We start from the raw sequence: 18,297 nt of genomic DNA, 5'->3' as shown, positions 1-18,297 counted from the left end.
GTGATAAAGGGAGAAGCCACAGATTCCTTGATTTTCACATCAAATCCATTTTTCCATCACTATTTGTCATTTATTTATTAGTTGATTGATTCAAATTGTTTAGTGGGACTCTTCTAAGAGTGATTTTCTTTTCTGCTTTTGCTTCCTTCTATATACCATTTTCTTTGTCCTGTAATGCTTTTCTTTGTAGTCTTTTCCACTCAGCAGAGTTGCTAATTCAACATGATTCTATATTAAATAGCATGGCTTTGCTGAAAATTTATGGATAACTTTCCTATCTAATTTTAACCCAATAATCTGCTCAGCAAGTTTCTATACACTGACAATATAGCAATCACTGCTTTGCATTTGGTCACATCCCATTCCACTCTCTAAGCCACCTACAACAAAGACTAGCAATTTAGTGCCCACTATGCATCCTTCGTTTTCCATCCCTCTGGGTCATAAGCATGCTATCTTCTCTATCTGGGTGGAATGTGCCCTTAACTACATCTTCCCAAACTCCTTAATCTGAACTACATGGAAATTAACATCTTTCCCAAAATATTCTTAGACAAAACTCCAACATCATATGACACCACACAAATTCTGGTCACCCAGTTACTCTGGTGTCCTCTCAGCTCATCTTTCATTTGCTCAGGTCGCACTGTTTTGTCTGAAGCTTCTGTTGCTTCGGAATGTATGGCTTGAGGTCACGTGTCCCTCCCCTTTCTCATACAGCTTGCATCTGACCACCTTTTTATCATTCATGTCTCATCCATAGATTAAAATGGTACAAATATTCAGAAGCTTCTATGTCACTGATTTTTTCTCCCATTAATTAACACTTATTGAGCATACATTACATGCAGTTTTTTATATGATGCAGAGAAATTTAAATTGAATTGGGTGGAAATGTGTATTTCCCTATTTTTCCCAAGGAAAATTAGATGGGGTAATTTCTAAGATAATTTTCAGCTCTCACATATCATTGTTGAAGGCATATACACACACAGTACGTCTCTTCTTTTTTTCTCTGAAAGTACAATAATTTTCCAGTCTTAATTTCATGCAAAGAAGCTCAATTGCATTAGCTAACCAGCTATTGTCTTCCTAAACTCATTATAGTCTGGACTAATTTCGTCTCAACTTCTCTTTGTCTGACCGCACTTTTTTCTAACACCTTATTAGACTTAAACATTCCCAATCCACCCCACTCAAAATAATATTCTTTAAGATAAAAGAACATAAAAAAATTAGGTATCTGACAAGCAGGTCCAATAATGTATTACCAACCCTCTTAGTTACACAGCTCTCAAAAGAAGCCTCCATCTGTGGCCTTGAATTCTAGTTTTCACTTCTTGAACTCACTGCAATCTGGTTTTCGTCCCACTAATTCACTGATACTATTTCCAGAAGTTTATTAAAAAGTGATTAGTTCTAAGAGCAACTGTCCCTTTTCAAACCTCACTCAACATGATCAAAACCAAATTCTGATGTCCCGACTCCAACTGGCTGCTCCTCCTGCATTTTATCTAAAAAGTACTATCTTCCCACTCAGCTGTTCCTTGAAATCTTCGCTGGTTTTTATTTCACTTTTCAGATACTTCTTGTTAAATCAATGCTACCTTCAACCAAGCTTTTTTTGTTGTTGTTGTTCTTTTTTGTTGTTGTTTTTTTTTGGAGTTTGTCCCACTGAACAGTACCCTGTTGCTTCGCTTATCCATGACCTGTTATCTGGAGTATTGCAATGAATCTATAAATTGCCTTCTTGCTCATCTCTCTCTCAATCCATCATTCATGTTGTCAGAGGCATCATCTTCCTTTAGCACAATTGTCATGCCATTTACTCCCTCAAAACCTTCTCCCCATGTATATCTCCAGTGGCCAGCACTTATTTCTAATTCATAGAAAGATCTCAATACATGTTTGCTGAATGTTTCCAATTGCCATTTAAATGATACTTTTCTATCATATTCTCAATGTATATGAAGTATTTTGGCTATCCACATATTAAAGAATCGCTTATCTATCGAAAAACAGCCACACAAACAGTCTTGACTTTACCTAAAAGGATCTGTGAAAAACAAACTATTCATAGTGTGTTGTCCTGTCGGTAGTGCTTACTTTGCTGTAGATAAGGGAATGTCAGGCCCACGATACAGCGTTTGCACTAATTCTGTAGCCATATATTAGCCCACGCATACATATTGTATCTTTACGAAAAATGTAGAACTTGGAATAGAAACACTTTACACCCTGAAAATCGACACTTAACAATTATTGGTGACACTTTTGAATTAGTGGTACTTAGGAAGGTTTCGAGATCACAGTTTTCCCGCACTGAAAAGAGGGTATAATTATTATACACCCTCTTAATATATCAAAGGAAAAAATGCCACTTCAGCTCTCCTTTCCCACTTTGTAATTTTGCTCTTTCCTTACCTCAAAATCGGACCGTAGCAATCCCCCCGACCCCAACAGCACTGTACACAGAACAGAACATACAAGCAAAAAGAAGTCAACTGCCTTTTACAGCTATTGCTGCTGACACATTTCCTCTGGCTGCATTGCCAGATGTGTACAACCCTCCACACAAGCCCATTTGGCTAAAGTCTTATTAGAGATCACATCTGACGTGAGACTCAACCTCAGCCAGAAGAACTGATTTGGGACACTTCCAGGGATTATCTTGTCCTTTGAATACTGAGGAAGGGGAGGCCGGGTGACCCAAGGCGCTGGAACTTTTTTCTATCCTTGAGCTCATGGTCTCAGAGCTTTTGGCTCAGAACCTCTGCCAGAGTGAGGCTTTGGTTCTCCGGGAGATGGGGTCACTGTTATTACTCTTCCAGCCTCCAAGGCAAAATACATTGTGTGACCAGCCACGTAGGTAGTGCCAAAAACCACCTGGAAAAGACCCACCGTTGTCACAGGGCCATGTTGAAATGTGAATCATTGAAACTGCTGACCACTACAAAACCATGACAATTTTGTTTTTTACCCTTAGCCAGATGATGGTTAAATAAAAGGACCAAAGAAAAGGCATTTAGAGGAAGAATTCAACTTGCTAAAAGTGACATTTATTTTCTTCTGACTTACTATGGCCCACATGAGGTTATTCTAACTGACCTATTTAGAAATATTTAAGAGTAATATAACAAGCAGTTGGTGGAGGATTGGCAATTTTCTTAAGCTGGTTCATGCGTCACTCTGCTTTTGTTTGTCCAGCTGCCAGGATAAATTATGATCTGTTGAAGTGGATCTTGCTTGGCGCCCTCCAGAGTTGGCCCAGACGTTTGGACAGTCACATGCGTGTCTTTTTGAACAAGTGCATCACTCAATGGACTCATGTAGCTCAGATGATGCACAGATACTCTGGAAGCACAGAGGCAAGCACCCTTGGTGGGAAAATGCAACGAGGGGAAAGAGCAAAGGGCATGTGACTTGGTCCAGTTCTAAATGTTACTCAGTGTGCTGGGACAGTGGGACATCAAGACCTCACTGGTGTGTCCGGCTATCTGGGTTTTCCCAGACATTCCAACTGAACCACTCTCCTGCCCCTGTGCCCTGCACACTCCTGCCTACTTTCTCCAGAACAGTTCTCTCCACCCCTCCCCCGCCCTCCTTTCCAATCTGAGTCTTCTACAGCATTTGGCCTCTGCTCTTCTGGCAGCTGGTCTGAACAACCTCACGCGGCGGCTGAGAATGGCACCTCAGAGCAGCTGTGGGAGACTGTGTCCCCTCGTTCTAGCTGTTTCCCTTTGGACTCTCTTTCATTACATTAGGTTCACACACACTGGATTCTAAATTTGATCCTATTACTCTCTTTATGATTATCTTCTCAGCTATGTACCATTTAAAGAAAATTGGAATATTGTAAGAACATGTGTCTTTTTCCCTTTTATCAACAATCTGGAAATTCTCCTTCCTTGACTCCCTTGCACTCCCACAATTTCCTTCCTCCTCTCAGGTTCTTGGGCATAAGCAGAAAAGCCCAAATGAGCTATGGAATGTGTGTGCATGTGGTGTGTATATGTATGTGTGTGTGTGTAAAACTGTGTGTTTTCCACAGGTCACGTCTTTTAATTCTCACAAGACCCCTGTGAGGTAGATTATTAGCCCTCCTTAAAAGAGAAAAAAGCTCAGGCTGAGGAGGGTTAGGTCGTCCGCTGACAATCCCAGGCTAGGACGGAGTGGAGGAGGGAAGCTGGAGTATGGCCATGTTTGCAGAGGAGGCGCTCTCCACTGCCCTGAACTATTGTCTTATACTTTTCTCCCCTCAATACCTGGGAAACTTATAAATGTGAGTTTATAAGTGCTTGTGCTTGCACAGCTTGAGGTTGTTCAGAGCTGGGAAGAGACAAGAAGAGGACCTACTGCATGCCTCACAGCTTAATGCCTACCATTTTCTGGAAAAGAAAAATATAACGCTGTTCTAAGGTTTTGCAGTGTTTGGGTGCCATTTGTTGCTTTTCAGATCCTTGACAAGTTGGCTGGAGGATGCGGCCCTCTGCCAAGAACACAAACGTGGGGGAGTTAAGGGATTACACGGCTGACGTTGCACTCTGGGGGGAGTGAGTACACATCAAAAAAACTTTAATAAACAACTGGAAATTGCGAGAAAAGTGGGTATGATGAGATGATTTTCCCACCACAATGGTTGGAAATTGTTCTCTTTGCTTTCTTTAGTCAGTGTTAGAGATACAGTTTTTGTGGAAGACAATTTCACTTCAAATGTTAAGGGACAGTTACTTAAAAAAAGGTACCTTTTATGCAAGTTGTTAATAATTGATAGTAATCACAATTTAACCCTTTATATGTAGTTCTTTTCCATTCATGCTATGACCTGTACTTCTTACTAAGCTAAGCTCTGTTCTGTTTTACTTTTAGCTATCTAAATAACTCAACAGCCAACGTTTATTTATTGAGTTCATATTATATACAAATTACTTTTCTAGGTAGTGGGGGGCTGCAGATGATATAGGTCTTGTGCAACGAGGAATTTATGATTGTGTGGAGTTAGAAGATTAGTCCGCATAAGACGGAGAAGAAATAATAAAGCATGTCATGAAGTATAAAATAAAATGGCATCAGTTACAGATGAGGTAAATGTTGGTTTGCACTTCTTCGTCTTATCCCCGAAGGGATTTGAGACAATTTGTGGACGTAGTCTGGGAGCCTGCAGAGAACATGTGTAGAGGGGAAGGGGTGTGAGTTTATGCCATTGTGGACACAGCCAGAGTAAACCCACAGAGGCTGGAATGGCATGAGTGTCATCTCATATGGATGCAACTGACCCGACTAGTTTAGTGTTCATGGGAAATAGGAAAAGATAGTGTGATGGAGAAAGGATTTATATCCATGAAGTAAGAGGCTTTTGGAACTTTAAATAGAGGAATTAAAAGGGGTAAGGGTGTTTATGAAATTCTGAAAATAATGGTTTGGTTATATAGGCATTAGGAAAAACTGAAGTCAAATAGCTAAATATGTATTTGAGCATTCCCCCATATCCTGAGGACCTGAAATGGGGTGACCAGAGTCCCAATGCAGAGAGATAAATGGGTATGCAGCTATTTCAAGGGGAAATTGGTAGGTTTGGGCTCCACTGCATACTAGGAATGAACAGGAGAGCAATGGTGACAGTAGTAGAGACAGGTTGAAAGAACATATTTTGTGAAGTGTGTAATGGTTGGTCCCCTCTGGCATGGCTGAGTTTGAAGTTATCTAATAGAGGGCAGCATGGAGTGTGAGGTTGGGATTTGAGAGAGCGGTTCCCTCTGAAGGTAAAGATGTCTGACTGCTTTCTGAAGGAGGTACCGTGAAAAGATAAGGGACCCGAGGCCTGGGACTGACTGAGGCACACCAACACTTACAAAGTAAATGTGGAAGGGAAAAGTGGATGAAGGTGTGAGGAAACAATACCAGTCAAAACCTGTTCTAAAATAAGCAGACATATCCAAGTTTTGAGTCAGGGAATAGCAAACAAGTTGAGAAAGAACACGGAAAATCCTGGAAGGGTAAGGAATAATCGTGGAAATGAGATGCCTCACCTCCTAAATTATCCCTTTCAGAAAAGTAGGAAGTTAAGGGTACAAGTTTGAAGACTTACCTCTTAAGAAGACTTAATTCCCAGCCCCTACAAACTTCTGGGTGTAGGTGGGGTTTGGGAGGCCCTGCGGACAGGCCAGCTAGGCCTTTCAAGGGATGCACAGCAAAATCAATTAGGAGATCAGTGCACTCATGGGGAAAGAAGATAAAAGGTTGCTTTCAGATATGCTAAATGCATGTTAGTTATCATTGGTCTTTTGGACTCATATGCCTTGTATTTGTTGCCTACTTTATTGGGGATTCCATTTGGACATTTTTCCATCAGAGAAGGAGAAGGGGGTTACGACACAGTAGAGAGTGGGGAGATTAAGTGCTAAACAGAGTCTTGAAATTTCTTTGAAACACACATTATAATCAGTCAGCATATGTACATGGGACACCAGCCATACAAAATGGCATCGTTGAATTAGTCAAGGCCTTTATTTTGTAGCATATTCTGTTGTGCGGCTTATTATATTATGCTTACTTGTTTTTACGTAATCTTTAAATATAGATAAGTTAGGGTAAAACATAATGTGTCTGATCTCAGTGAAAAGAAGTCCAGCATAATTCCTTGTTCCCGTCTGTGTCTTAGTCATCGCTTCTCTTTCCTTTGATTTTCTTCCTTATACCTCCTAAACCTGTCACCTTTCAAGGCCTATTCAATGACCTGTATATTTCTCTCTCTTACCACTGTGTCCTTCAATGGCTGGTACACGTTCAAGGATTTCACTTGAAGATTACCTATATGCATTTTTGGTCTTCCAAGATTATTTTTGAAGGTCTAGTGGTCCTTTCTTTGTAATCACAGCCTACTAAATCTCCTGGGATCCAGTCTTTGTTTACTTCCAAGGGCACACACTCTTATCTAACCACTCACCTAGAGCTCGCAGCATATAACAAACAGGGCCTCAACTTTATGCCTGTGTCCTTGCCCGGACTGAGAAGATATATTAAGTGACTTATTCGCTTATTAACTAATTCTCTAGTGTTGATTGGTTTCTGGACAGAGCCTGACTTGCAGTATATTCTGTGCCCTACTCTCATTGGCCCCAGTGTAATAAATCCTGACCATTACCCAATTCCCAGGGCTACGTCTCTACCTCCAAGGCTTCATGTTTCCAACTGGATATCATTTCAACTCAACACCTACAAATTAAGCTTCTCATTTTACTCCTCAAATGGGATTTTCTTCCAAAATTCTTGGTCAAAGGTATGTTTTTCCAAGCTTCCAGGCTTAGAACTTTTAGAACTTTTGAGACATTTAAACCTTATTATTGATCTACTTATGAAACCCCATTTCTTGATTAAAGCTAATCACTCTGTCCCACAAAAGAGCCATCTTTTATTTTTGTCTTCGGGTCTAATTTCTACCCATTTCCCTTATGTTGAAGGGAAACTCTCCGTTCTTACCTCTATCAATTTTATTCTCAGCCATCCTTTACATTAATCTTATTTCATTTATTGATAAGAAATTCTCAATTAAGTTAATATTTGCAGATTTCCCTCCATAAAAAAATTTCTAGATGACTTCATTCTATTATTTAGTGCTTGAACATATTTAGTTATACATTCTGTTCTATAATCTTTAATAATTCAATATGTCTTATCTCCACAGTCAAGATATAAGACCTTTAAGAGCACAGACTGATTCTTTTTTATTTCTGCTATGTTTAGTACTCAACAGAGGAGAAAACTGAATATGCATCTAATAATTGTTTAATCATTTAGAGAAAGCTCACTTTACTCCAGAGCGAGGGTAGACTATAGCAACTAAGAGATCAGACATTGCCCTCGAAAAGATATAGGTTTGTATCCCACTGTGAACATTTTCTAGCTCGGTGAACTGGAGTAAAATGCCTAATCTCATTAGACCTGTTTTCTTAGCAGTAAACTAGGGCTCATAGGTTATGGAATGCTGTGAGGATTAAGTTTTATCTTAGAAGAGTTCCTGTACTAGGAAATCTTGATGTATCATGAAAATTATTATTATTTTTATCATTACTTGCTATTATCAATGAATACTGGGTGATACTTAATAATCAATAAGAGGAATATTAAAGGAAAGGCGATAATTGAAACTGAAGGCCAGCAAAAGCACAACCAGAGCAGGGACATATAACCACAAGGATACGTTGATACACTGCCCTCGAATCAGTGGTGGGCACTGAAATGGACTATCAGCGTTCTGTTAACCAGAGCAGAGGGGCAGCATAATCAATTACAAGATTTGCAATGGTCATAAAGGAAAAACATACAAGTTCTGTCATAGAAAAGAACATCTTCTTAGTACCTATAGGAAATAAATTTGCTGAAACTTGAGGTGGAAACACAGAAAGATGTGGTTGACAACGCCCTCAGCAATGTACCTAGAGTTACCGAGATTGTACTGTTTCCCTGTCATTTAGCCATTTTTCACCCGAGGCATAGGACCAATATCCAAGTCGGTGAACTGTGTGGAGCAGGCTGAAAGAAATGTGGTCCAAAAGTGTGCTCTCTGTGCACCTAGGGCTCCATCCGGAGACAACACCTAGACACTCTAGAGAGGTCCTCCCAACCACCCTACAGAAATATTGATAGTAAGTTTGAAAGTTTACACATCACAATTCAAGACTGCTGCAAACACATTTTCTTTCTTTTCTTTACTCTTCTCCCAAAGCTGTCACTCTGGTAGGTAATTGGATTTGGGGGCAAATCTCAAACCCTCACAGGTTAAGTCAATCCATTTTGGATAAATGCTCAGTCATTCAGGATTTCTCCTCCATCTGCCCACCCAGGCTGACCTCAGGGGTAGAGGAAATCTTGGATGATTGAGTGACTTAATTCTGTGTCTGTCTCTAGGTCCCTTGAATACCAATTTGCTTAAGTTTCAGTCTCCTGCATGCCTGGTAGCTGGGCATGATATTAATCTCTGCTGTTGAAACTGTCGGAGGTAAAGCTTGAGTCTATCACTTATGACAGTCTCAGTCCAGTGGTCCTCCCTTGCTGGTGTGCCCTCACCTCCGCTCTCACTAGCATCGCAGGTCTTCTGAATTGTAATCAGGTTAGTCTTCTGCACTCTTTGCTTGGGCTCGCCACTTCCACCTGTAGCCTCTGTGACAAGGTTCCCTCATCCACCCCACCTCTGTCCCCCAGCCCTCTCCACCACTGGAGCATGCCGAAGAGAGCTTTCTGTGATACGTGAGATCAGAGGGAAATTGGGCATATGCCATACTTGCTCTTCTCTGTCCTCCAATATGGCTTGCCACTTCATCAGCTCGGGAGTCACATGTTGCTATGCGGTATCCTGCAATGTGCTCTCCTAAAAGCCCAAATTAGATGTGAGTCTATGGCTGGCTTTCTGCTTTGTATACATGAAGTGTCTACCTTGTGCCTTCACGTTCTACGTCCCAGGATTGCAACCTGGAAGGGAACGTGTCGCAACTCTCTTCCTGTTGCTCCTCTTACATTCTCTGGAATGAGCAAGGATTTCATTTTCCTCCTCTTCTGTCGAGAAGGGACTTCTCTTATGTGATAACCTCCTCATCCTTCAGGGGTCAGTCATTAACCCATTTGCTTCCTTGGGACCACAGTGGCCAATAAGCTTTGTGGGAATATGACTTACAGGAAACATAATAATTATTTCAGTTTCCTCTTTTCAGAATATTAACACATTGTGTATAACTTTGCTCAGCAGGGTTTTTCATAACTGTTGATTACCAGATAGGCTGAGGTTACTCTCAAATGTCTGTGAAGTGGCTCATTTTTAAGAGAATTTAATGCTCTTTCCATCACCCTTCACAAGGGCTGCCTGGTTGCACACCTTTAACCATGGTCGTTGTGAATGACAAACGATGGCCTTTGTGACAGATGATCTGCCTACTGGCCCTAGGCATCCTAATATGATCATCCCACTTGTGAATTTCTCAATTTTTACTGGGCAGCTAACAAGAGTTTCCCACAATGTTTATTCAGACCTTCTTCCCTGTGACAGGACTTAAGAGAATTGATGCCTCTGGCCAGATGGCTTTTGGAAAGCCCAAGTTATTTCTGGCTGCGTGCTGAGGTCCTAGATTAGAAAAAGGCCACGGTGATATAGCATTTGTACATTTATCAAATTTAACAAGCATCTTTTGAATGCCTACTACAGGCAAAGTCTGAAATGACACCATGGATAAGGGCATTCAAATCTCTCCGTCTTCTTGACCACAGCACAGACCTCTTGGGCTTTATTTTGATATATTCTTGACACATGGAAAATAAGCAGCCCACCCTTTGGTCATTGTGCTGTTATTTTCTAGCATCAACTTTATCCTAAATATTAGCGGGGAAAATAAATAGAAATCTATTTTTTACTAGAACAGAACTTTAGGGCTTTTTGTTTCTGTAGGGTAACCACATAATTTCTGGAGAATCCTAACTTCCAAGTCCTTTTTTCTTTCACTAAAGTTCGAACATCTTTGCCCCAACTCCAACCATCTCCCTCTCAAGTATGTTTGGTTCTTATGTATTTCATGAGCTATAACCAATATATTACTCCAGAATTTACCTGCTATTTACCTGCATTTATTTCTTCTCTGCTCAGCATGAATGTCATTTTTTTATACCTTTCAGAGTCAGATGGTTCTACCCACAATTATACAACCTCTCAGACCCAAAGGACTCCAATGGCTCTACAAGGCTCTGAGTGGAGAACAACAGAACTCAGTAACGGGCCCTTCTGCTGACACCCACACAAACATACAAACTAAAGAGTTCCTTCATACTTGTTCTCCTTCAGGACTGGAAAAGACCACAAATTGATAACGTCTAGTAAAGCTATGAGATTCATCTTGATCCAGCAGACACTTTGTCTTAAGAACCTTGAGGTTATTACCCAAGATTTCTGAAGAATGTGGAGAGGAGGTAGAGAGAAGTATGAACCTGTAGTAAGGACTGGTTAGATAACTGAAGGGGTGCCTGCATCCTTTACTGATGATAAAGAAACCGTGAACATCCAATGACGTTTCTACACTTTGGTTTAAAGCAACAACACAATCCCTGAGATGAAAGTTAAGGCTGCCTCCGCTTTATCCGGGGCCATGAAATACCCAGAATATTAACCATTATATCCATAGTAGCAACTGCTACATACATGTTCATACAGGGCCTCATTTCCTTCACTGAATCATAGGAAGATGGAAACATAGCCTCAAACTCAGTAGGACATGGAAGTAAACAAGGACTCTTTAAAACATAGGAGGTTTATTCTCGGAGTGAGGCTATTGAATTATTAAGACGGAAGTCTCCAGTCAGAAGCTCCTATAATGTAACCAACCCAATGAGACGGATCCTAGGCAAACGCAAGAGAGGTTTTACTTTTATCTATGTCTCTGGTTTTGTCATCTGTTTGTTTGCTCAGGAGATATACTTTTATTTTTTTTAATTTATGTTTTAAATTTATTGGGGTGACAATTGTTAGTAAAATTACATAGATTTCAGATGTACAATTCTGCATTACATCATCTATAAATTCCATTGTGTGTTCACCACCCAGAGTCAGTTCTCCTTCCATCACCATATATTTTTCATCCCTCTTACCTTCATCTCCCACCCCATACCCCCCTTACCCTCTGGTCACCACTAAACTATTGTCTGTGTCTATGAATTTCTGTTTCTCATTTGTTTGTCTTGTTCTTTTGTTATTTTTGGTTTATATACCACATATCAGTGAAATCACATGGTTCTCTGCTTTTTCTGTCTGACTTACTTCACTCAGCATTACACTCTCAAGATCCATCCATGTTGTCACAAAAGTTCCTATATCATCTTTTCTTACCGCCGAATAGTATTCCATTGTGTATATATACAACTTCTTTATCCATTCATCTATCGAAGGACATTTTGGTTGTTTCCATGTCTTGGCCACCGTAAACAAAGCTGCAGTGAACATTGGAGCACACATGTCTTTATGTATAAATGTTTTCAGATTCTTTGGGTAGATACCCAGGAGAGGGATTGCTGGGTCATATGGCAATTCTATTCATAATTTTTTGAGGAGACTCCACACTGCCTTCCATAATGGCTGTACCAGTCTGCATTCCCACCAACAGTGTATGAGGGTTCCTTTTAGGAGATATACTTTAATCTGCACTGTTTACCAAATTAATGAGTTAACAAACTTTTAGTTTCATTTGGTTGTAAGTGTATATAGTTTTAAAAGTCAAATGCTTCTATAAAATTAAAATAAAAAATAAAATAAAACAAAAGATACGGTAGTTCCTCACCTCCAACTATATTTCTGTTTCCCAGAAGTAACCACTTTTACCTCTTTTAATAGTTTCTTTTTGGTGGTTAACTCCTTATTTCCAAGTAGTATAATACTTCTTGAGTTTTAAAATACTTCTTGATTTTTAAAAATGAGCTATTTTCCAAAAATGCCTTATGGTAGCCAGCTTTCAGGGTGACCCTCAGTAAAAATTCTCACCTCCAGGTTCATGGTCTTGTGGAGTCTCTTTCCACACAGAATGGGTCTGAGTGGCTGGTGTAACCATTGGGATACTGTGGAAATGCTGGTGTGTGACTTCCGGGCCATAAAACTGACCGGATCTTCTACCTGGCTCACTCTAGAGTCACTCAGGCTGGGGGCAGCCAGCTTCAGTGCTGTCCCCACAGCACTGCTCAGCAGCTCTGTGGAGAAGTCCATGTGGTGAGGTCCGTGTGTGCTGGCCTCTTACCAACAGCGCCAACCTGCCAGCCAAGTGAATGCGCCACCTTGGAAGCTAATTCTTTAGTCCCATTTAAGTCCCAGCCAACATTTTGACTACAACCTCATGAGAGACCCTGAGCCAGGACACCAACTGAGCTATTCTCAAATTCCTGACTCACAGAAACTGTGTGAGATAATAAATATTTATTGTTGTTTTAGTCTCCAAGTTTTGCAATAATTTGTTATGCCATGGTTGATAAGTTATACTACAATAGACGGTATTTAGCTCTCTTTCAAGCCCCACCTGCTTCCCTATAAACATACGAATTCATACTTCTTTCTTCGTCCTTCCAATAGAATAATTTCATATCTTTGGGTGATAGCACTATTCGTTGTTTATACTATTATGCATATAGGGATATTCATAACAGAGCCTCTTAGTATTCTGTGATTACATTTTCTGTCTCCTACAACGTTTTATAAATATACTCTCAACATGTTAAAAAGGATCGTGAAATCTACCGATTTCATTTTTTCCCCGTGTAAACAATCTGTATATGGAAGCTCTTCGTGTTTCTATTCCATCTAGACTGGCTGTTCCCCAGGCTACTACAAAGCTCCCACTTTGAGCGTTCCCTTCCCATCATCATGGGACGCCCCTGTTCTCATGTGGTAGCAACAATTTCTTGGATTGCATATCTATCTCCTTCTTGATTTATTCCTTTGTTTTGTTTTAACAAATTCTTCACTAGCTTTCCAAAAAAGGGTACACGAATGACAAGGTTTTAAAACCTTGTATGGATATAAAACAATTTTATTTTACTCTTACAGTATATATTCCATTGAACTATTATTGTTCTTTACTATTTTGTATTATTTGTTTATTTTTAGAATCAAGCTGTGTTAGGGACTTAAAAAGGCTGCTTTGGAAACATGCTTTTCAGAACTATTTCCAATGAGAAAGCTCAAGTTTGGTCACACTTGAAATTGTTAATGTTTATGCTTTTCCAGTGTAGCAAACCAAGTGTTTCTTTTCTTTTCTTTCCTTTTCTGTTTCTTTTTCTTTTTTTTTACTTGAATAAAAATAAACACACAGGAGTTGGAATAATCACAGGACTATCATTAGGTGATATTTAGTTCCTAATCACTTTTTGTAAGAAAGTTAAAAAGAAGAGATAATGGTAAGTTAAAATTCTGATACTTGAATCTGGTTTCACAATACTATATAATAAATTACAATATATGCACAGATGGTATTACATATGTATTTTAAGAATTTCTCAAGTATTGTGAAAATGCAGTATTTTGGTGTTACATATCATAATTATATATACTTATTACATGTTTTACATATTATATAATATATATGTAATATAGTTATATATTACATAATATACACTACATAATATATATAACTACATATGTAATATATATGTAACATATAATAACTATATATAACTATATATATTATAGTTATATATAGTATTAATTAGACAGAGGGCTCTAAATTTGAAAATATTTTGTATGTTTATTCTGCATATTCACTGAATCCAAGAAAGTGACAATCCTCTACAACGTTACACAATAGAAATATACATTAGACACAAAAACTCTTTACCATTTTCGCAAAGTCTCTACCTTTCATCAGATTACCCCCACATATACTCCATTTATAACCTACATATTGGTTATAAATGGCTAAATAGGTTTAAAAAAAAAGGTTTGCAGAAGTCATTTAGACATCTATAAAAGATGATGACTCTAGAATGCTATGTGAGACTTTTAATTAGGAAAAAATGTATTATAGAGAGGTTAATGCACATCGGATGTATTACTGTTTGATAAGCTCTTTTACAATAACATACTCATACACAATTATCTATAAGAATTACATTATCAGAGGCAAAACTGCTGCCGCCCTACCCAATGTCTAACACACATGGGTTTGCTAACACACTGAAGCTACCAGAGAAAACAGTGGTTAAGTGCTGCCTGGGCCTCCGTGTGGCTGGAATAGACAAATAGAAAGGGATGGTTCTTTAGCAAACTAGCTTAAAGCAGCAAATTAGGTTTAAAAGGCAAGCTGATTTACATTCTCAAGGACCCTGGGGCACTTGAATTTGATCCTATGCGCAATGGAGAGCCAACAGAGAGCTCTATGTAAATGAGTGAAATGATTTCAATTCAATTTTTCGGAAGGTAACCAAAGGCAATACTGATAATGAATGAGGTGAGACACTAGAGTAATTCTAGAAAAAGATAATAGGATTAACTTTAAGCAATGATAATAATGATAAAAGAAAAAAGGGTAGGTTGCTGAGACATTTCGGGGATGAAAATTCACCGGCTTTGTAGAGCTAGTGGGTATATAAAGCCAGGTGAGAAAGAATGAGGAACAAAGGACGACTTGGGTTTCTGTCCTAGAACGACAGAGTCAAGTTATAGTTTCTGTTTATATGGCACATCACCATTTACAAAGCACTTTCATTTATACTGAATTCCATTGTTTCAACAACCTGTTATAAATGACTATGTGTTAAATAACAATTAGGGTTTATGTAGTAATCTCAAAAAGACTCTAACCACTACTAAATCATTTTTTTGTGAGATGCTATATATAGGTACTTTTCCCAGTCCTCTATCTTTCCTTATAAAGTAGAGGCTGACTTGTGTTCCCCTCTTCAAAGATACTTGTACATACACCTATGCTGTTTGATTCCTCCCATAATATTAGATAAATGGACTTTTACAAATAGCTTGTTTAATGGGCAGGTGGGTAGTAGGTTGTATCTGTGTGTCTCCGGGGAAAAAATGATTTAGCTAGTACATCTCACACTCTGCCCATATGAATCATTTGAGGATTCAGATAAAATGCAGATTCAGATTTAGTGGGTTAGATGGGGCCTGAGATTCTGCATTTCTAACAAGTTTCCCATGATGCAATGCTACCAGTCCATGGAACACATTTTGATTAGAAGGGGTTTAGACTAAGGCCACCCTCCCCCCTCCCCACACACACCCCTTTGCTTAAGCAGGGATGCCATTCTGAGACAATTACAAGGTATCTGATTTCAATTTTAAAATCACAACCATTTTCTCACAGGTTCCAGGGTGGATAATAATTGCTGCCAATTGTATACGTATTTCCTTGCAGTCATGTAACTGCATTCCATTTCGATCTCTGTTGGCAAGCATTTCCCTAAGGGTTTCTAAACACATCAGTGGTCTTTTTTTCAAGAAGAGATCTCATAAAGAATCACCTCATTGTTAGTTGCTAATTAATAGCTCTTTTACTGACAACTTGGATGTATGCCTCTTAATTTTGCAAGTATTTTAAAATTAAAATTACTTGCAAAGCATTTCAAAATACTTCGTCTGGCAATAAAGTTGGCTTGGAAGCAGAATTCTTAACTCTCCTGCCACAGGTCTTTTTTTTTATGATTCCATAGCCTTGTGGGTTTCCTTAATAGTCCAAAACTCCACAATATAATCCATGTGTGTTGAAAGACATCTGAAATCACTGACATGCCTCAGGGTCTCAAGATTAAGCAACCGTCAACTCTGCCCTCATGTAATTGGCTATGTTTAGGTCTATCTCAGAAATTCCTTCTTTCGCTTTCTCCTCCTGTATCCTTCCACTTTCTCTTAGAGGAAACTCATTTATAGTTCTGACAGGTTTCTCAAGGAATGCTTTTTTATGTGCCCGGAAGTCCCTCAAGTCAAACCTAAAGAGATGGACAATATCTCTTTGTGCACATGACAAAGAGGAAACCTTGAAAGTGTTGGCTTATATTTATGAGATTCTAAGCCAGAACTCTGGCACCCTGGAGAAGGGAAGGCTCCTGTTCACTGCATAGGCATTAAAAGTCCTTTAGTGCCCTATATGCCAGGCAGCTACAGGACATAGGTTGAAAAGTACAGGCTAATCAGTGTTGGCACTAATTTCTCTAGAAGGTCCTGGGATCTTTGAGCTGGACGGCCCACAGAGAGTCTGTTACTGAACCCCTGATTCAGTTCAGGAATCCTTAACACACAATCTCTGAAATCCACTCAAGGCACCATGAGTATTTTCTGAAGGGGTGACACCCTGGCTGGACAGCTCCAGTGGTTAAACATCTGCAGCTGTGAGCGGTCACGTGCATTTCCTCCAGCTGCTCTGACGTTTCACACGATTTCTGCTCACCTCCCTGTGCTGAGATGGTCTTGCCTTTGCAATTCGACAGTGTTATTTAAGTCCTGTTTACAGCTTTCTGTACTGTTACCTGGGCTCCCCTGAAACGACTTCACTTTAATTAGCAGCTTGACACTCATGAACATATAGCGAGACCTGAACTGTGACACATATGTTATCGGCATCTCAGACCACATCTTCCCACTGTATTTTGAACCTCAGTGGCTCTTCTGGTTTCCAACATTTTACTGCTTTCTTAAGGAACGGGAGGAAGTCGCTCTCACCACAGAATGTGTGCACCTTTTGCCTCCTATTTTTAGATGCACCGATAAAGAGTTAAATGATATATATAAGGCCACACATATTGCTGGAGACCCGACTGGGAATATAGCCCAGGAAACTTGGCTCTCAGCCTGGTGTACTTCTAACCACATGACCATCACTTCTGACGACTGTACATTTACATAGTCCTTTTCCTGCAGACATAGGCAGGAGACAAACACAGCGCAAACAGGACGAGTCAGTGCGCTGTTAATTAAGTTTCTAAACTGAACAGTGTGTATCTTCCAGGATTCCTGCTGCCACTGAGTGTGAATGGGCCACATTTCAGTCATGTTAGCAGGAGGCATGGCATTTCTGAGGGTCCTTTTGTTACAGACTGCCCTAATATTCACATTCTTGGCTCTTGTCTTGCTGGACGTGGATTCTGCTCCAATGGCATCTTTCTAAGAGCACTTCTGACTGCTGGCAGCTGCTGTTGCTGTTAAATTCTTCATGGCCTCTGTGCTGTGCCCTCCAATACACTTCCTGAGAAACGGAGCCACTCGCTGCTTAAAATTTCAACTATATGCTTCCAAACCTGAAACAGATGTTATCTTGGCTGCTGTCATTTGTCATGGGCTTGTCTATTTGCATTGTGTACAAGGCAGGTAATTTGCTGCCTCACTTTGTAGAGAAAGAGAAAAAGGGAGAGGCAGGATAAAATGAGGGGAGAGAAGAGAGAGGGAGAGAGAGAGAGAGAGAGAGAGAGAGAGAGAGAGAGAGAGAGAGAGAGAGAGAGAGAGAAATTAGAGAAATAAAGCCACTTAGAGACGGAGTATAACCACTAGAGCATCTATTATCCTAATACCATATGCTATAGTCTGGCTACTCCTGATTTGTCTGGCACCCCTCTCGAATCATATTTGTGGCCGCCCAGATGAACTAAGTGAGGTCGTCTTTTCATTTAATATCAGCTTGCTCTTTTCAGCTCCCATGTCATTTAGTGTCTTAAAAAAATGTACTGCTTGTTACTCAGTCGTCTGTGTTTTCAAGAACTCACAGTCTTCTTCTTTTTTTTCCCTTTCTTTCTTCTTTTTGTATGGGAACCAGGAACTAGGAACTATTAAATGGG

Source organism: Rhinolophus sinicus, linkage group LG14 (assembly GCF_036562045.2).
Source record: "Rhinolophus sinicus isolate RSC01 linkage group LG14, ASM3656204v1, whole genome shotgun sequence".
NCBI classification, from domain to species: domain Eukaryota; kingdom Metazoa; phylum Chordata; class Mammalia; order Chiroptera; family Rhinolophidae; genus Rhinolophus; species Rhinolophus sinicus.
Note: the sequence above shows the minus strand (reverse complement) of the source record.